The sequence below is a fragment of the Ctenocephalides felis genome, unplaced genomic scaffold (genome assembly GCF_003426905.1).
Source record: "Ctenocephalides felis isolate EL2017-DRISC unplaced genomic scaffold, ASM342690v1 CF-g0.4_SCAFFOLD_03570, whole genome shotgun sequence".
Taxonomy (NCBI): domain Eukaryota; kingdom Metazoa; phylum Arthropoda; class Insecta; order Siphonaptera; family Pulicidae; genus Ctenocephalides; species Ctenocephalides felis.
Window position 1 is genome coordinate 1,637,491 of NW_020539724.1, and position 22,472 is coordinate 1,659,962.

At 30.9% G+C, this 22,472-nt stretch overlaps 1 long non-coding RNA gene across 1 annotated transcript in view; it reads right to left on the minus strand.

Annotated features, from left to right (window-relative positions):
• Positions 1-243: 243 nt before the first annotated feature.
• The window catches only part of LOC113382945, a 39,603-nt gene continuing 17,374 nt past the window's right edge, over positions 244-22,472 (minus strand). Inside the window, exons 2-4 of the long non-coding RNA XR_003367705.1 lie at positions 16,435-16,488; positions 847-1,000; positions 244-320 (exon numbers count right to left, since the gene is read on the minus strand). This is a non-coding gene — a long non-coding RNA (uncharacterized LOC113382945). The remainder of the gene's footprint in view (positions 321-846; positions 1,001-16,434; positions 16,489-22,472) is intronic.

A 22,472-nucleotide genomic window follows, 5' to 3' on the forward strand; every position in this document is an offset into this window, starting at 1 on the left:
GTGAATAAAAATCTGATCTCTACCCATACATATAGATATATGTATCATAGCAAATTACATACAGTCAATTATTTTACATATCTCAATGTTAACTATTATTTATAATTGTACATATTATTAAAAATCTTTTTTATCTTGTTTTCTTCCAAAGTTTCATATATTTGTCAACGTAGACATTTTTTGCTGAAAACCACTTCAAGCAATGATGTCCACACACAGTCCTTGAATCAAATTTAACAAGAATTGCGTTTGGACAATCAGGGCCTAAAATTGATCACAAACACATCTAAAAGTCAGCTTTTCCTCTTCAAAGTATTTGTCTGCAACAATAAAATATATTTTAAATAGTATAATAATTTACTAAAAATATGTGTCATAGAGAATAATTGAAGTTTGTGTGCTCAAGTAGAACAAATATGGGTGTGTAAAGTGGAAGCCCCAAGTCGTTAGCTACCCTCAATTGGTAAATGATACGTTTTCTTGTAAGAGCTTAAGGTTATCAAATTTCCTGTTATAATGAAGCTCTTGTTTGCTTCTATTTTTCTAAGAAAATTTTATAAGAAAATTCATACGATAATAGTATTTGAGTATAAGATAAAGAATTATAATTTTGGATTAAATTAATAAATTAATATAGTAAACTATACATTTTTCTGGTGAAATTACCTTTATTTCGCATATATTATTTATAAAAAAAATTTCTTTCAAATTTTAATTTTATTCATCATATAATAATTAAAATTATATTTAAAATATCTATATCGAACAATAAAAAGAGCTTTATTCTTTGAAGTTATGTGATCTAAAATTTTTTATATATACATTAAGTGCTAAAATAATACTTACAAAATCGTGATATATAAACTTCCTATGTAATTCTCATTTGAATCCACTTATCTCAAAAGGGTTCATAAGTTACTTCTGATATTTGGTTATTAAGATTTTGGACAGCATTGTCTTCAGTTGCTATTCAGAATTCAAAGAATATTTTCTTCGAAATCTATAAGATCAAGAAACACAATATAAGTCATACAAAAAGAAGATGATCACATACAATTTAAAGTGGTAAAAATCTATATATTGAAAATACATTACAAAACCTGTTAAAATTAGGTTTTTTTAGTGCAATTGTAGTGCAAAGTGTAAAAACACACCCAGCCCTAAAATTTCACCCTCCTACCTCAAACCACCTTCTTGTAGCAGTCATTTCAGTAATCAAACTATTATTAATTCTGATTTTGTTGAGCTTATGGAAAGTTTAAAAAACTTATTCATTTAGCAACAAAAATGTAAAGATTAAATATTAAAAAATTAAGATAACTAACAGTGTTTGAGTGAGAACTAAAAGCCATACAAAAATAATGCCATAAATGCTGTAAATTTTTCCAGAGATTTTTAAACCTATATTGATCACCAGGCATAATTCAAAACTGAATATTAGAATACAATTTTTGAAAATTTTTTCATGCTATTTCCATAAAAAACTTTGATCGAATTACGCTCTTCACAATATTAAGAGCTAAAACTTTCAGAGAATTGTTTTTTATCAATTTGGAACTATTTGAGCCCTTGGGAGCAAGGAAATTCGAAAACGTCCATATTAAAGACCACCCTAATATATATATATATATATATATATATATATATATATGTGTATGTGTAGATTAGAAGTGGGATGTTTGGTATGTGTGGAAATTTGCGCCGCCATCATGTTTGTGGCTTATATATCACTCCGTCAACTATCAGACTATCTAACTATCCACTTGCGATACAGACACCAGAAAGCGAAATCATGGTTCGTAGGCGAAAATTTGGCATATTTCGATAGTGCAATATATCGAAAGCCGTCAAGAAACACCATTACTGGCATCACTTTGACACTCAATGGTCAACAACCTTAATGGTTAAGCCTGTTCTTCAAACTTGCTGACTCTTTGTTCAGTGAATTTTTCAGATTTTTTCTTAATTTGATAACAGTCAGTCTGACATTTAAATACTACAGTCACAATCCAAAAACTTTGTAGAATAATAGCTCTTCTACAACAGTTGCAACTAGATTTTTCTTTTCCAATGTAAATTTTGTGGTCTTGCGAAATACTAATTATACCAAATTCGTTCATGTAAAACCGCTTAATTCCATTCCTCCATTACTACAGGGCATTAAATTCTTGTAAAACTTTATCAAATTTAACTTTGTGCCGATACAAACGTTTGGCGAAACCTAATATCCTCATATAGGCCACAGCCACGTCGGTTGCGTCTTGTCAAGACGCCAAACCGCAAAGAGGTTGAGGTCGAGGGCCCTTTTGCTTTGATCGTGCCGAGGAACTGGCTCAGAGAAACTGCATATCGGATCCCGTAGTAAGTTTACACTCCTTAGTTATATTGAGTTTGTGATGGGATTTAGGATTAGGAATTGGATACATTATAATAATGCTTAACTGACTTAAGATTGCTAGCTAATAAAGTTCTGTAATTAGTTATGTTTTTAAATTCCTATATGAACAACAATCTGTATATTTCATCTGTACTTAGTTTTTACAGATCGCTATTAGAAGGCATCCCAATTGTTGTCCTATCTAGTTCAGAATTTCAGTCAATCAAATTTTCAACAAAATTGCATCTTCGAGCAATTTTCACCGAAATTAATCAGACACTTTGATTGAATATTTCCGAATGACACGACAAAATAAAAGCATTAATTAAAGCTGCCAGTCAAGATTTTTTCTTAACATTCCGGCGTTGTTTTTCTCTCGCGAATTCAACCCGATGATATATCTCATTTATTAAAGGCCGAAAGTTGGAAAAGCGGCGAAAAAGAAAAAACTTCAGCAAAAAATCTGGGCGTTATATATATTTTAAATTTTGTTTTCTATCGTCGCTGACGTACCGCGATTACATTGATAAATGGATTCATATCAGTTTTATTAGAGTTTTTTTGGAGGTAGGTCCTGGAAATATTATCCTGACGATATTTTGGTTTAACTTTGCAGAACATCCGTCTTAAGAATTTCACCACCGTCGTTAGATGCAGACATCCCCGATTTTCAAGTTTTTATGGAAGAAAGAAAACTTCATCGAAAAAATCTAAATAATCTAAAATAATTAAAGTGTTTATTATCAAAATTCATAAAAATTATTATTTTTAAAGTTTGTTACAACTAATTCCATATCGTTTAATTAAATATTCTTGTACATATAATTAGTTAAAACTTAATACTATGTAATAAATAAATTTGTAAAATTTAAACAATCAGCAGTATTTAAGGCACGTGCCTCGTTGCATTTAACTAATAAATATGGATGTGAATTATTCAAAATTTCGGTTGTTTTCACTCCTGATCATACTGGCATGAAACCAATTCTTTAAGCTCGAACTCAAATATAAACGCACGTGATATTTTTTACATTTTGTTATTTTAGCCCCCCATCGGCACAATAATATCATTGCTCCAAATTTCCCTGCCTGCCTGTCTGTACAGTGTACACTGAACAAAGCCAATACGAAACACATATAATAACAACTCGCATTTATACAATTTGTTATTTTTGACTCTTATACATCGCGTAGCTTTATCATAAAAATAACAAAGGAAAGAATAATAATTTCATCGACAAAAAGGAATCCCCGGCTGAAGTAGCAGGCTGGCACCCTCGCCTAATGCGGCTATTTATGCCTAAACTGTTGACATGGGTACGAATAAGGAAGAAAGGTCCTCTTTAGGACATATTATATATCGAAAACGTATAAATACGTCTGAATTGACAATAAAAAAACTCTTTTGGAGCAATATTACGCTACTCGGACCTCCAAAATCCGGAGCGCGATATCAAAAAAAGGATTTATGGGGAGGAGACCTATGAAGTATATTGAGCTTCACCAATCATCTTTACCCATAACCTATTTAAATTTTAATAATAAATAACTGAAGCAAATAAAAAACCAAGGCTCAGAATTTGAGTACGTTAGCTGAGAGAAAGGTAAATTGAAAAGTAATTTGAACATTTGTGTATTGAAATACTGTCCTTACGATGTATTCGTCATAAAATCAAATGTTATGAAAAAAAGAACCAGTGGCACAACCGCCCACATCCGAGGGTCAATTGTTCAACTTACAACAAGATAACAAAAAAAAAATTAATGCGGTCTACATATCATGTTAATATAAGGCACTGACTGAAAGCAATAATGGAAACTTGTTCGAACAATCATACTTCATCTTTCTCCCTTTGGACCCTGGTGCAAAATCAGAATAGTTTAGCTGGCTAACGACTTATGACGACTGTCACTACCGTACCCTGGTACAAACGTACCCAGTTTTTCCTAGCGTTTTTCATCTTTGAGTGGAATATCGCCAAAACTAAATTTAGGGAACCAACTTTGACACTGCAGTTTTTGAGTATGGTAATATTTGACAATTTTTTTCAATTTGATTTTCCACCTTTCAAAGAAGGCCAAACAAAAACCAAGTAATCGAACAAAAAACTCTTTTATAATGATACTGATGGACATCAAATTATCCTACTAACCAATAATAAAAGGTATTTTCTATTTGGACGTCAGCAACCGCGCTTACTCATTTGCCAATCTAATCTAAAAACATTGAACTGATTAATATATCTCATCTTCATTTTCAAATTTAGACGTTTGATTCTTTGTATATTTTAGTAAATAGCTCGGTAGCACTCCACTCTCAATTTATTCTATCTTGATGAAAGAATTTTCTTCATACGTTGTGTTTTATATATGTATACCATTATTTATGACCTACATACAATTGTAGCTGGTTTATTATTCAATATTAAATGGTTCTAATAGCTAAGTTATAAACGACTCCAAGGTAATTCTTCATAAATACTTGGGCACAATAACATTTAGGTTATTGATAGACTGCAAATTATTATAGCCATTATGGTAAATGTATTGCAGATATGTAATTCAAATTCTTGAAATATATTGCACAATTCTATTCCAACATACGAAATCAGAGCCACAACCCATTGCTTTTGCAAACTATAAATCTGGCCGTTAAATTGACCGCGCGTATTACATCCAATTTTGATCGATTTCGGTATAACAAACGACTTAGTCCATTGTAATGCAGATTTGCAGGTACATGTCGGATAACTGGAATTTATGCATTGCTCTAACACACATCAAACTCGACGATCCATTCCGTTTAGTGGCCTCAAAGTTTAAAGATGAGACACATGACGATATTTCAAAATTATCTAACGCATGTGTCGGTTAATCTAGATTTAGTGCACCAATATTTAGTCGGTCATAATCCATTAGTATAGTTTGTAACTGCAACCGCAGATTCCGTAACTAATGACACAAAGTTTGATAACTAATGATACGATGATGTACGAGGAATTCACTTATGTGTGTGGGAGTATAATAACACACTGAATATAATGGCCATTGTTCGAACCATCATTAATATTAGATATCTTCCAAGATATATCTCAGGATATATCATAGCGTAAAGCCCTTTGTTAGAAGGGCAACTTCTCCTAGTTTTTCGCGCCGATAATACTTCCATAGTGTCGGCACGATACGTACGTAGACGGGTTTTCGTTCTATGGTCCGACTTGAAATATTACAGCTTGATCGACATGAATAACCCATATAGAGCAGAGAGAGCTTTTTAGGAAATCCATTAGAATTAGACGAGCTTATGGCTGTTAGGGCTTTCATATTTTCTTTGGGGTTAATTTATAATGGTATCGGTGAATATTTATAGTAGACCAAGCTCTAATGATCATATCATTTTATATTGAAATAAAATTTTTGTCTCCGATGAGTTTACTTTCCAATTGACTCCGATTAGTTCTCCACAAAATTGTAAAAAAGTGTCAAATATCCCTCTGCACCGATGTCAACTATTTAGAAGTCATTTGATAAATTAAGATAACTTGTATTGGTTAATTTGGTCTAATTTTCAAATTGATAACTATTTTTTTGTTTTATCTATCTTCATAAGACATCAAATCAAGTGTTCATAAAGTGCAAAAAAAGAAGAATGTACAGGGATGCAGTTCTTTATAGTGATGATAATACAAAAATGAAACGAATTTTGAAATAGATTTAATTTATTACTGGCGGTAAAATAAAGTCTCATGATTTTTTAAATTGTTCTGTTATGAATTTACTTACTAAACTTGCTAGAGTGTTCAGTCAACCTGTTTTTAAACTACTAAATTAGCTAAATGAATGATATATCTTAAATATTTTCAAAAAAGAATCGATTTTGGAAATTGAAGTATTATTAGATGAGCAATAAGCTAATTAACTGAATTGAACTGAATAAGAAAATTAAATTAAACTTAAGAATGGCTGAATAATCGCAGTCAGAGAAAGTACTGTCAAAGAATTCGCTATAGCTATGGTTACAAATGCACAATTTATTTCATGTTATTGTTTTTAAAGTACCTACTTTCCAAAAAAGGAATTTTCGTGTTTTATAGCAATACCTCTCAGAATTTTTTTTTGATAAACGTTGAGTAAATAACTAAAACAAATTAAAATTTTACATAAAATACCATGCAAAGAAAAAAAACTGAACAAGTTATAATTCAATATAACATCACAACTCTAACATAAAATGATAAATAAAAGTGCCTTCATATATTTTTTCCGATAAATATCCAATTTTCCTTAAAGTTCACACAATTCAAAGTACAATATATAAAAATTAACTTTTAAAAATATATTACACTGTGAAAGTTAAATGTTTAATTTAACTTCTTGCATTGATATTTTGCTACTCGGAAAACGGTTGCACGTACCTAAATAGTGTGTTTGAGAAATACAATAATAATATAATACTAAAAATGGGTAGTACTGCCCTTGTGTAAGCATGTAATCTTCTACTCCATTCAGGAAAGAATAGTGTGAAAGCTATCCCATTGGGTTATTTGCAATTAGAAACAAATTTTTTATCGATATTTTAAATTGAAAATAGACATTGCTACTGCACGATTTCAGGCTGTCCAGAGCAGGGTTCGAACGACCGTGAGCCTAACTACAACATTATGGAGCACCCATATAATAATATATGCATACAGCAAAAATTTAATATGAATATTATTTAGTTTACAACTTTATTTACCTAATACTGATCCCAATCAGAAAATGCGTTGGCCATGGGTGTGGTAGGTACTTCAATCGATTCTATTTCTAAACATATACAAATGTTCCCAATCCCTGTACCGTGGCGATTAAATCACAGTCAGCCGGATATAACTGTCGGGATTCATAACACGTTAACAGTGTGCACCGCCACACCGCCAGACCGCCGCACCGCCACACCGCCACGTATGTAATATATATTGTTTATGCATCCATGCTCCCGTTCCCGTATGACTGCCATGATATTAGGTGGTGGTGTCGTAGGGCAAGCATAAACTGAAACTGCACAACAGCCGACGTGCTTATGTCAAGAACACTAGGCCAGCCCTTTGACACGAGGCAAGGATTCTGCCTGACGGACAATATAAAGCTGCTTATCCTAAATACTTGACATAACGATGCAGGTTGACCGACAACTGCACGGAGCAGCAACACACGGACGTATTGCTGTCGAGGACTTAAAGGGCTGAGGACTGAGGGATGAGGACTGAGGACTGAAATCATCCCCTTTTGTGTTATACTCGAGCTAAGAGTACGCATTCCGACATATTGTGACGTTTTGTTTCAAGAGCTCAGATTTGACTTTCGTCTCGTATGTATTGTTCTAAGTGCACTAGAGTAATATTCTTAGTCGCAGGAGAATAGAAGAAAATTGAAATATTTACCAATTATTTACGCTTAAGCTTTGATGCAATAAAGTGCTTTTTTATTTATTGCATATGTTATTCTTAAGTGTCCATTAGAAAATATCAAATAAAGTTATTGAATTGCATCACGAAAGTTATCAGGTATATTGTTGTTTAGGTACTGTTAAAAAATTATTCCTAATTCTCAAAAATAAATCAATATCATCAACTTTATGATACGTTATATTTTTGGTTACAAAAGCATCAAGTTAAAATTGAAATCGGTTCGAGCCTAAACTTCACCATCATCTGGTAAGTTGTATCAAATTATATTATTATCCTCCCAATATTATTTTTCCAAACCCAAACAATAAGTGCATGTTCAACTCCAATCTATATTTCATCAAAACCCATTTTAAGTTATGTCTTTGTTTAGTATAAGCATATCCAAGATATAACTTCGGTCTACGTTGCAATATAAGTTGGCAAAGCATACAAAACTATGGTGAAAAATATTATAACACACATGGCTACGATGTAGAATTTGCGAATTATGTTCAAAACGTGCCATCACGTGCCCGTTTTGTTGGGCATGTTTTGATTCTCTTGCAAGGAGACTCCTGGGAAAGTAATCTAGACGCACAATACTCATGATTGTTCTCGTAAAAGGAAATTGTAGCATTTTTTGTAGAGGATAACACAGTAATATATATATATATATATATATATATATAATTTTTTGAAAATTCATATTATCGAAAATTCGAAAATAAATCACAAACATGTGATAGGCATATTGCTGAAGTCATGTGCAACAAATACGTAGCAATGTTTATAATTCAAGTTGAGTACTTTTGACTTGTTATCTCAAAGCGTGTATGCTAGATCAATAAATTATAAACCCAAAAATATCAATTACTATTATAATCAAAATACAAAAAATGCATTAAATTATGCTGTCGAAATATAATGCTGAAGTTGAATTTTCACTTTGAATTACCATCGTTCTTGCCAAAATCAAGGCAAGTCAAAAGAATTAGGATAATCCATGGACGATAAATAAAGAAGGACGTTAGCACAACAAAATCAGGAAAAAGGTAATGGTCGAATTAGAATGGAAACGCCTTTTGAAATATTTTAACCATGAATTCATCAGTGGTAGGATTGATGAAAATAAATTTATACATTATACATACACATACACACACACACACACACACACATATATATATATATATATATATATATATATTTAGAAATATGAACAACAACACTCTTTTTTACGCTAATTTATTAAATAATTATTTTTACAAACGTTTTGAGACTAGGTTTGTCTCATTATTAGTGTGTTATAATTTAAAATCTAAAATATGGAAACCTAAATTAGCATTATGTGTTATCCGTTACAAGTCGTTCATTATACTGCCCCACCAACGATCGTCGGAGTCTGAATTCTTTATCAAGGTTAACTAGATGAGTCACAAAATATCAAACAGAATTAAATATAATAACACATAATGCTAATTTAGGTTTCCTTATTTTAGATTTAAAATTATATATATATATATATATATATATATATATATGTATATATATATGATTTAGTAGTTAATTTTGATGTTGAAATATATGAGTGAGTTCTTGAGGGCGATACATCAAACAAAGAAAAGCCAAAGATTTATAAAATAATCTTTATTTCCAAACGTTTCGACATTCAATTTAATGTCATCATCAGTGGATCTAAAAACAGTATGAAAATTAGCATATCTAGGTAATTATAATATATGTGGATTGGTAAAGTAACTGTACAATAAGAGAAAAATTAACAAATAGCAACACTTAACAACAAATCAAATATAAAAGATAGGAAAGGTAGTAGAGACTAGAATTAAATAAATAATTAAAAAGTATAGGCAAAAATATTTAAGTACACTCATATAAACTTACGCATATATACATATATGTACGTACACATATACACACATATACATATACACATATACATATATATATATATATATATACATGCATATATCCATATACATACACATACAAACATATAATACACATATACATATACAGATACAACAATATATACCTATATATGTACACATATACATGTAAGACTATACACATATAAATATACGTATATACATATATGCAACGTGCATGCATATTCACAACGACGTACATGTACATGTATGAACCATATATATACTCATACCTATCTATGTAACTATAGCTATACACGTATACACATACATATACGTATAAACATGTATATACACACATATACACACATATATATATATATATACATATATATACATACATATATATATATATATATATACACACAATACATATATATGTACATATGTACATAAATGCTCACAAATATATATATATATATATATACATTTGGACGCGAATTGGATACTCTGAATGAATTTTTTCAAAATTTAAAATTCACCTTTGGGTCAATGTATGGGTCATCAGAATTCATTTTAGAGGGATGGTTTCTATAGCCATTTTTCTTATTTTGATACCTAGAATCCAAAAATCATATGTGCCTAAGTGATTTTGTTTGTCATATACAATTTGGCCCGCCCTAATATATATATATATATATATATATATATATATAAATATATATAGGTGTTTGTATATATTTTGATTTGGTATATAGTATTAGGTATAATATCAACATACATTCCAAAACCTATTAAACCCTTTCGCTAAAATGAAATTTATAGATAATTCGATTCAAATAAACCCGGCTATAATAATTTCTATTCGAAACCAAAACTAATGAAGCTTTGTACAACAATTAATAAATTCGAAAATACGATACTGTTGTTGTTTGTCAAGTAAACATGACACTATGTGTGTCGTATAATATCACACAATTCGAATTGTGCACGTTCCACTAATGACGACCAAATATTTGAAATTCATGTTATGCTGTTATTTGAATAAAGTTTTCAGAGCGAAATTAGAGATTCTGAATTATAATCTACGAAGAAAATAATTTAGATTATACAGACTAATTTAAAATACGATATTATCAAAATATTTTTTCAGGATTGAGTATTGATAGTGTGAACGCCATGAAATTATAAAATAAATTAAGATTTGCCTAATTGATTCAAATGTGTAATTCAAAAATATCTCAATATAGATTTTGGCATGCATATTAAACATGTGGTACATATATATAAAATATACGATACCCCCCAACATTATATGTTTTCCGCGTTGACGAAAATTTAATAAGAATGTTTACAGTAAACTTCCCGATCCAAAATTTATTTCTACCCCTCATAACTTATTGATTCATTTCCATAAATATCCTTATTCAAGAATAAATTCTATAGTAACATAAACCGTTATTAATAATTTTTCAGGGTGGAAGTATTCTGTCTGTTCAGTACGTTTCCTCATTGATCCGAGCCGTGACAGCACGTCATTGTACTCGATGAAAAACATTTCTTAATATTACGATAAAATGCTCCAGAAATGTGGGTGTTCGTGTTTTCAGGGGAAAATATAGAAATTCACTTGTACGAAAAGTATGATACGTTTTTATTAAATGGGGATGAAAAAGGAAATTGAAATGTTGCTGTGTATGGCTAATGAAAATAGTGTGTAAGTACAGTTTCTGGTGATGGAACTCAAGAAGAAAAAAAGAAAATATATATTTATGGATAGGTAAAATCTTAGTAAACAGCAAAATACTGAAATACGTGTCAAATAATTTCATCTCTAATATCTGTAATAAAAATTCAGACAATTCTATAAACTAATTAAATGTCAAGGTCTGGTCGTTGTGCGGTTTGTAAAAAAATGACCAATATTTAAGAAATGTAGAAAGGTTGTCCAAAAGACAACATTATAACAACTGTAGAAATAAAATTCGAAATCAATATGTAATAACAGACCACCTTAAAATAAGTAATCCAAATATTGTGCGAGACGAAAGCCTCAAAAAGACGCTTTGCAGAATCCTGTTTCATACAAATGTACAAAAATAGTATTGAAATGAATTTCAATTGTTGAATGAATTGAATTGTTATTCAATAGAGTACTTTATATTTATGTTAAAAATTTAGAGCATATTTTAATATAAATATATAAAAAAATCATTACGTTCAATAGAGCATATAAATTTAAAGAAACATATGTACACAATTGTATTTAAATAAAACAATTAAAACCATATATTTTTTAATTTTTTACTACCCCATATGTACCATTAGCGAATAAAATTAAACTTAACCGCCAGCTCCATTCAACAATACAACATGTCGTAACTTTTATGATCGCCCAACATACTCGGAAGTAAGTTATTATATTTCATACATAAACAAGGCAATTAAAGGCATTGTTAGGGTCTTATGGTGCTTACTTTCATCTATAAAAGGTACGGCCCAGTTCTGCACATAATGGAATATATTTACATACGGTGGATTGTAATGGAAAGGTCCTTGATTAATAGATCTCGTGTGTCATGGCTCATACGTCTTCGTGTAATAAATTATATTATTCATGCATAGGTTTTACATGGAGCACCCCGTAAAGCACTTTGGGATAATATATATATATATATATATATATATATGTGTGTGTGTGTGTGTGTGTATATTCACACATATTGCCACAAGTATATTATAACTCATGATTTTCCTTATCATTCTACGACGTCTGTTAATGACTTCATGAACTTATGTTAATTCCATAACCATTTGCCATTGCGTTTAATACTTGTCAGCTGGTAATAACTAAGGAAACACATATAACATTTATATCATATATGATATATCTTTATTTCAGAATTTAATTTCAAGCCATAAAATGCATTGTGGCCAGTTTTCAGAGGTATAAAATATAGACATATCTGAAGAAGTTTGTAGACTCGCTAGAAAATCCAATTTATAAACTTTATTTTTCCAGGTTTTAAATCATTTTTGAAAGTCACAAAATAATTTAAAAAAAAATACTAGAGGCGCCCAAGTATGTTCCAAATTGAATGATCCATCAGCACTCCAATACGTTCATGGTATCAGAAGAAATCAGAAGACATGCATCTAACGACAAATTAAACACTAATATCATCCAAAACAACCTGCCAAAGACTTGCTTTCATTAAAACTATCCTAAAAACTCAACAACCCTTCATTAGATGTGTATATATTGTCCTATCTCTAAAAATGCTTTATCGACATACAGAAAGTTAAGCACTATGTGTACTTTATAACAAAATAAATTGCGCAAATTTTGATCATTTTTTCGAAACGTATGATAGCTTCTAAAGTAATTAAAATGTTTTGAATGCATGTTCTGCTGCAGAACAGAGTACACGGCAATTAAAACTAGCATCGTGACTGTCGCATAAAATTGCTGTGCAAACGCTGGGAAGCTGCTGCACATTTATTATAAAAAGAACTAATATAAAATATATATGATATTTATAACATATTTATAATAATATAGTCACCTAATTACTTAATTTTAAGCCAATTCCGCGGTAACGCAGCTGATAACATAGCGTTGCCAACGCTCGTTTCTTGGTTCTAATTTACTTGTAATTAGTGATTACCAGCGTTCTTCATATTCAATTATCAATTATTAGTTTCAATTAATATCTCAGCAACACCTTCTAAAATCTAAAGTTTTCCTCCTTAGGTACAACTTTTCATTAAGTTAAGTATTTTTCGCAATTCTCGAATTGACTGGTAGAAAACATTAGGAAATCGACCCGAATTCTCGAGGCGTCAAGAGATGTTCAGACGCTCAGTTTCGTCTCGTTAGCACCAGCCCGGTAATTAGAGTATTACAAATTTAAATTACATTTTCATGCATCGATGAGCTTAACGTTCACTTCTCACCCCATGGAAAAGCTCGAGAGAAAACTTTGGACTCGTTGCAACTATGGATGGCTTTTTGAGGAACTGGGAAATATATAAAGCAGAGTCAGAAAACATTTTTTGAAATTCGAGTTTTTTCAGAACTTCCAAGCTTTATATTTATTTTTTACCACTTACTTAAAGACAAAATTAGGTATGCCTGATCTAGCAATAAAAAGTTTTTTGTTGGTTTGAATTGAAGGTATTCTCAAGAAGTGTGTCAAAAATTTGAGCTTAATATTGGCAACATTTACATTATAAATCGTCCGAGTTTCGTCAAAAGCTTTATCTGATGTAAATGATCATAGTGAATATAGTTAAAAATAATTTATATACTTTTATAATCTATTAAAAAAATCGTTTTATATATGCAAGTTCTCCCTTTAACTAAAAAACGAGCACAAATTAATAGTTAACTACTGCTTCAGTGGAGACAAAAAAAAAGGTTTTAGTTGATATACGTGTAATTATAGAACCCAACATACATATATAAAAGCAAAATATCTAATTCTCGCATAAGTTAACGTATTTTCTTTGCAATGTAAAAATATTATGTTAAAAAAAACATTGAAAAAAATCTGAATAAGTCTAAAATTTAGATATAAAAATATTACATATTATTTCAGGCTAGGTTGACAACTACTGCCACTATGCTAAGATGAGCGAGTGCTCTATCTAGATTGAAAACTTATCAGTCAATTAATAATTTCAATTACTATGAAGATGATTTGAGCTGCTCTTATATGTAATAAAGTTCTTTTTGAATAAAGTTTCTGTTAATTTTTTTAGAAATAATCTTCTTGTATAAAACTCGGTGCAAATTAATGGTAGAGTAGTAATTTCAAGCAATCATAAATTATATAATAACCAAAACATTTTTTAAGGAATTATCATGAATAATCATGTTTGCAGAATCATTAATGCTATTTGATTGTTAATGAATGTATCTCAAAATTGTTATAGTAGAGAATGAATTCATTTGACGTACCACCACAAATCCAGAGCCAAAACATATTTACCGTAAATAAATTGGATAAATTACCCCCAACCCATCCAAAAATTCATTCTCAGTGATACGTTGATATCCTCTTGGCAGTAATTGAATATCTCAGGAAATGAATGCCAAAAGCAGGAGGCATCTCACGCAGTTCGTCCCTTATTACAACGTTGCTTACCAATCAAAATTGTAACCAGATATTATTTTCTCCATCACAGGCCATCGAGTTTCAGAAATCTTAAAAGGAAAGCCCAAAGCACGACTCTGTGTGATATCCAGATGATAGACAATGTCAACTAATTATTTTGATGCTGACACAAATTTTAATTGGGAGAAGTTTCAAACGAATAATTATTTTGAAATTAGTAAGATAATTATATTTTGTATAACCATACTTAAACTCTAGAATAAATAAGTTAATAATCAAGGTTGTTACCAGATATTATTTTCACCAATATCGGATATCGAGTTTGGAAAATCTCAAAAAGCCCTGAATACTAAGGAAGTTATAAATGTAAAAGTATTGCAAGTTGTAATAAATGTTTCAAATTAAAATAATTTAAATCAGTGCTAAATAGCATCATCCTGACAAACATTCAGTTAATAGAGAGATCCTATTAAATGTGCAGATGTAATAAATATGTTATCCTTAACTTTATTCAAGTGATTCAACTTCAAATAATTTAAATCCTTGCTAGTGAATTACATCATCCTTTCCGGCATAAATTCCAAATTTTACTGCTGTTTCCTACCGCCAATTGCTTGTATCCGGGGCCCACAGATCGTACAAATCTCCGACATTCTTCCGAATCATTGTCGAGAAGAGGGTTAACGGCTCCAAACATCAAAACATCCATTCGTAACCTTTCGTAACCCGTTGACCTGAAACGTCCCCCGGGGGAAACATTGTGTCCATTTCAGGGAACGCAGATAATTCGAATCCGGTCAACTTGACGACGCAGTTTTAATTGGATTTTGATGAAATCCGTGTATTAATTGCGGCAGGACGATAGGAAGAAGAGCAGAGTGGTGATTTGCACCAGTAACGAAGAGGTGCGAAGGATCAGGACAAGGTGTGCAAAATTATTTTTCCCAAATTTACTCATACTTATAATATATTTAATTAGAATCTCTAAAAATTAGCAAGTCTAACCCGTTTTTTGGATACTCAAGACAAAGGCCGTCGATAAAGAAAATATATTGTGAAAGTGGTCCTTCAATATTCATATGGGTTATCAATATTTTCGTCAAGAGTTTAATCATCCAGGATGAAGATTTCCAAAGACACGTCACCTCCAACTTGAATGTAAGTATAAGGTGAAAGCTTTACTCAGTATCGAAATGAGTTATTTTTTAACTGTAATTATTTCTGATTTTTTATGTATAATTTTGAGTCAAAATAAAGGGAAGGGTATGAAGTATCAGAACAAGGTACGATGTCTTTGAAAAAAAACCCTTTGGTAACTCCTTTTTGTTTTAATATAAGAATATGTTTAGTTATCCTCCTACCTATTATTTGGATACTTTGCTCAAAGACAGGTCAACTCTAACACAAATCATATAGAATATTTTTTAAGCATTCCTCTTAGTATTCAAAACATTGTAGTTATTTTTAGTTGTAAATATATCGGTGATGTATATTTTCAAGTCGAAGAAACGAGTAAGTACAAGGAATCAGAATAAGCAGTGATTAATTACGGGAGGATACTTTTGGTTACTCCTACTTATTATAAGAGATGCTCAAAGTTAGTAGTATACAAAAAAACTCACCAAGAAACTAGGTACTCCTACCAGGATCTCTGCTTGAAGACTGGTCAACTCCAACTGAAATCAAAAAAATGTAACATAAGATATTTACATTCTTGTATATTTTAATAAATTTAGTATCACATGTTGAGGCTAGTAAAGTGTACAGTGATGATTATAAATTTGGTTTGTATTGTCATGTACATAGTTCTAATTTTTGTAATAAGTATCTGTCATTTACTATATAAAATATAGCATGTTCCTTCATATTATTCTAGTGAAACAAGTTAGGTTTGTTCGATGTTTCGTTGTTAATTTCTCCTCTCGTGTAGGTACATCATATTCCAAAATTCATTCGGCCGAATTGGATCACGCGATAGGCATTGTGCGAGGCGCACATCCGCGGGCATATATCAAAGTCTTTGTTGTTTTAATAACTTTTCTCGCTGAAACTCGAGTATAAATCATGCAGATGTTATAAAAAATATAACAGTAGAGGCAACAAGAGGCAAAAATGTTATTGCAAATTTCATGTACATTTTTAACGTTGTTAGAAATTGTATAATGCCGAACTTGATTGAAAATATTGGACCAAGTTGAAACGAATTAAATCAACAACATCTACCCTATTTAGACTATTTTTATATATATTTATTTTTAATAAATACTCTTCTACATAAGTAATTAAAACTTATAGTTGATAGCAATTCAACAAAGCCAACGAATGTCCTTTTTCCTCTGAACTTTCCAAGTAAGAAATAGAGTTTTTCTAAAAATATTCCCTTGGTTATTAACTCTGTCGTTCCTTTCCAGACTATATAAAGTCGAACTTTGTTTTACGTTTGTCCCACAGGATGACGCTTCGCTTCGCTTCCGTTGCACTGGAGGCGACCATAACTGAGGAGAATGAAGAAAAGTCTTCGTCCTCCTTCCGGCAAGGACATAACATCCTGCGCGCTAAATGGGAAGACGGGACTTAAGAGTGCATTTCCGCTTATCTACCATAAGATCGCGTGCTATAAAGCAAAAGAATATCCTTCTTAGACAGAAATATCATACTCGTAAAAGTGAAAAACGTATAAAGAAAATGATGAAAATTTCTAATATCATGTAGATGTTTGTGTTTTAGAGATATGAGTGGAGTGACATTGGTTTATTATGTCTAGTACTCGGTAATATGAACTATATAGTTCGTATGAACTTTCAAACGTAATTTCAGTTTTTTATTATGATATACACCTATCATCGAATTAAATTACCATTTAACTCACTTTTCCCGAAGCTAACTGGTAAATTAACAAAATTATTGCTGACCAAGAAAAAAGTGGCACAATCGTACCCAGTTTTCAGCATGTTTTTATATCAGACAGCATGTTTTTGTATTTGTGACAATGGCTGAGTATGAATACCCAAGTATACACAGATCTTGAAAAAATGTATGGTTGAGTAAGATTTCATTTCAAACTTGGTTCTTCTTCACTTTGTTCTAGGACAATACGTTCTTGTGGTAAGACATGTTATACCTCGCATATTTATCAATTTGTTATCTTAAAATAGACGATCTATTCGCGTCTCGTTACACCTATGACCTTTTCATAGTCGTCTATCGTGCCTGTATACAGTTTCCTATCCCGAGTTACAATGTAACGTAGCTCGATTTACTGCAACACTCAATATATTCTCGTAGCGTGGTGCTTAATCGTTCCGAATGTTTCGAATCATTGATCTGTGGATACCGACGGCTACGTTGTTAGACAGAGGGCAGAGGAGAAAATTTAAAAAATAAATAAAAATATAATAAATGCAGACAGAAACATGTGGGGAATCAAGCAAGCTGGGAATCGGACGGAAAAAATCACTCGTCATTTCATATTACAAAATTTTATAATCAATATATATATATTTATATTCATAATTATTTTCCATACTGGTGACCTACGACGTTTGTGATGAAGACAGAGAAGGAGCATGAATCGGGAATTAATAAAATGTAGACTTTGATGATTTGAAGGTACGTCCAGTCCTCAGGTCATCGCGAGTTAACCCATTTAATCTACTGACACCGGACTTCCGTTGGTATACCCAATGAAGTAAAGTCCGGTTTATGAATAATTATTACAAAATAATAAGTGGTTTAGATAAATCACAAAATAACTATTCACTTCTATGGGTAGTGAGATATTCAATTATAACTACAATTACAACTTGAACAAGCAATTCTTTTCCTAATGAACTTTGAGTTAAACATGCATTAGCCCCCATTTTACGAATATATCCTCAGAAATATCGTAGACAGAGCTTTTGCTTATGTGTGCAGATATACCGTCTTTGTTTGGCATCCGGCGAATCTCCACTTACACATCCTGTGCGAGCTCTTTGCCCGACGTAAGAACCTTTCAACGGCGATTGCTCGTTTCCGGATATATATACACTTGCTCGAAGATATTCTTTCTACATGCTGATATCTTTTCTAAAGTACGACCGAAACATGAGGTGAAAACAAACTCACTCGAACGCGTATCTAGTTTGCATCGTAAAAGATATCTTCGAAACATATTCTAATATAATTATAAATAGGTACAGCTGAAGCTTTGTAGTACTTCTGTCTAACAATATCAACACTTCAATTAAAATTGAGCAATATATGATTATTATATTTCAGAAAAACGAGAGAAATAAATCATTTGCATCAAACAGTGACAGTTTTTAAATATATTATGTACTTTGAGATAGCTATAACTAGGTACATTTATACCTTTATAGTACTATTCATACCCATGATTTAATTAAGTATTAGTATAAAATCAGTATCTAAATTGTTTCCTTTATAATTACTAAAGATAGGAATCATTTCAGCTCGAATATAAAGCGTTTAATATGCCATCCTATCACTAATCCGGTGGAGACGCCAGGTAGAGATAAAATTGGATGCGCGTAGACATTCAAAAGTTTAACATCATGAATGCAATTTACATATAGTCATGTGAGCACACTAAACTTTAAGTGCTTATAAAATTATATTACTAGAATGAACGTTTTAATTTTAAATTAGTTTGATAATTTAATTTTAGATTAGCTTTTACGATAAACTTTAAAAAATGTCATATATAGATTGTGAGAGGGTTAAAATATAAATCTGTACTTCATAAGAATCATAAAGCAAAATGATGTTTTAAAACTTGGATTTAAGATATAAAGGTAAATTAGATGTACTGTGGAAACTACTCTTGAGATTTCGAAAATTAGTATAACTATACAAAATTAGTTCAAAAAATTGTTTCAACTAACAAGCAAATTTCACATGTTGAAATTATATCAAAAATATTATTTTTTCCATTAGTACCATTTCTCAGTTTCCGTTATGTTTTACTGCAATTAAATACAGGTTAAAATTCTCAGCTTTCCTGTAAAAGAAACAAAAACTTTCAACACTTTTTAGCAGAGGCAGTTTGATGTGCCTGAAAGATAGTCAGTTCGTTGAAAACCGAGCAAGGAAGTGGCGGTGGTCGTAAAACGAGTCATTAGTTTTTATTACTGGCGGTCTCTTCTTCAGACATTTCCAGAATTTGCCAACATTTACAATTTTAATAAATTTTTAATCTAAAATAAATATCTATTACCAAAGAATATTATACTCACAAAATCATAAATAGATAAATTCTAGTTATTCAGCTTTTCAGCATCTTATTGTAAGTACTTCTTGCTTTAGAATTAGATAGAAATTTAAATCACGCTAAGTTATGTGTAGGTTAGAAGAGATATTTCATATTTCAACTACAACAGCAAATATATTATTCATAAATTAATTTCTATAATTGAAAACCATTTTATAAATAAAACTAAATGGTAAATAATTTGTAATTTGATAAAAAATAAATAACACAAAACTTATGTTCTGCTTAGTGTAGCAAAATTTTAATTATTAGTAGAATTCTCTCAACTCTTGAAAAGAAAGAAATAAAAGATATTCAGAATTTCATTTTTAGCATGCAATTTCAAGCGCATATCTATTTGCTCTGAGTATTACTTTTTATGGTAAATTTCAATCTATTCTGCGCGTAGATTAAAATTCTTAGGTTTCCTACCCCTAGGCTAGAATTTCCCTAGAAAGGGCGTGCCAGCTCGAGATTACTAGGCAAAGATACTAATGTCAAACACAGCTAAGATGCCCGCACCGAGAGACATAAAAGCTAAATAGATAATAAAAATAATATGTATCGTTGTATGGCCGTAATATGAATCCGATGTAACGACCTTGCTTAACGACCTCTTTCCTTGGCCCAATAGGCGGAAGAAATTTGGATTTGATCAGGATCTTAGTTAGAGTCGAAGACGATGAATATTTTAATTAAGGCAATAAAATAGACTACAAATGAGTGCTTATTTGGTTTTATTACTGCGTTTTAATGCGTTTCAATTAATAGATGACGTTAAACAAATGTATCTTATAATTACTTGTTTTATGCAATAGGAAACGACGTAAGAATATTCTTTTACTTCTATGAGAAGATTATAATGAAAATAAATTCTAGTTTGTTAAAATCACTTTCCAAGAGAATTTTGTTATTACTATGTTCCAATAGTATTTTGTTTCAAAATCTCAATTCAATTAAATAAATTTTACCCGATAAAAAGTGTTACTCACAAGATGTATCATTTAGAAAACTTTTCTTTGGCAAATGTCTAGTTTTAATTTACCGTGTAACGAATTAAGTGTAAGTTCTATAGACACATTTTTAAATCGTATAATTGAGTTTGGCTCTTGTTACTAAGAGCGCTTCTGTTAATTTCCTGCCCGTGCAAATATCTAACCTGTTTTAGTAAAGTGCTCTTGGGTTTCCGAGCCGAGCAGACGCCAAATCTTCTCGCAAGGGAAGTGTGCTTGAATTAAGCCACTTGTTACAAAATGAGCCTTTGGACTATATATACGTTTTATTGGATAAATCGCATTTGATAATTGGGGTATAATTAAAGAATATTAAATTTGGGACGACAAAGGAATGATAAATAAATTAAAATTCAAGAGGAAAGCTAGACGAAACCAAAAATATTAGAATTTCATAGCAACTTTAATGAATAATTTTATACTCAGTATGATATTATAGCATATTTTGCTATTATAATACAGTCATTACATATGCCATTTACAAATCAAATATTTACAATTACACCTACATACAATTTGTCCCACCAGTTAATACATCCCACTTTGCACTGATTTAGCCTCATTTATCCGAACTAAGTATCCATTCCCATCGATAGTTATTTCGATTTGGCGTTCGCACCGATTTCTAAGTGCGTCATAAAAAGGAGCCAGATCAGTTCGGTGCCATGAACGAGATTAAGTACACCATGAAATTTAATGAATGTTCCTTCGCATACTTTTGGCTTTCGCTCTCTGAGAGTAAAATAAGAGAGAACTCTGAGAATCAAGACGTGACCACGGATATGAAGACATAAAAACAACGTTACATTTAATAAACACGATGTGATGAGGGGCGAGTTTACGCCACGAGCTGAGAACGCGAGGAGAACAAGTACATGGGAATGATTTTTAATGTTAGAGGTTTCTAAACCTTTTAGGAAAGGTTATATATATATATATATATATATATATATACTAGCATATCAAGCCATGCTTTGCTGTTGCTCTTGAATCCTGGATTGAAATTTGAATCAGATGGACAATCAACAGTTCACTACTATTGATCAAAATTTTCTCAAAATTTATATTATTGAAACAACAAACGAACATATTGATTGAAGTTTTGAATAGAAGAGCAAATTACAAAATGTATTATAAAAAATAACTATGTAGCTTTTTCACTTATAAATGTGTTATACCCTACTCGGCAGTTGTCATGTATAAGTGCCTGTATAGGTTTAGTTATAATAAGGGTTTTCCAATTTCCCAGTTTTTATAGCCTTTTTCTCGCTAACATTTTAATATATTTTATGTTAAGATAATTATAAATGTTTTTATTTGTCACATACCAATAGACATTTGCTATTATATAATATTATACATCGTTTAGTATATTTTTTTGCGACACAAATCGATT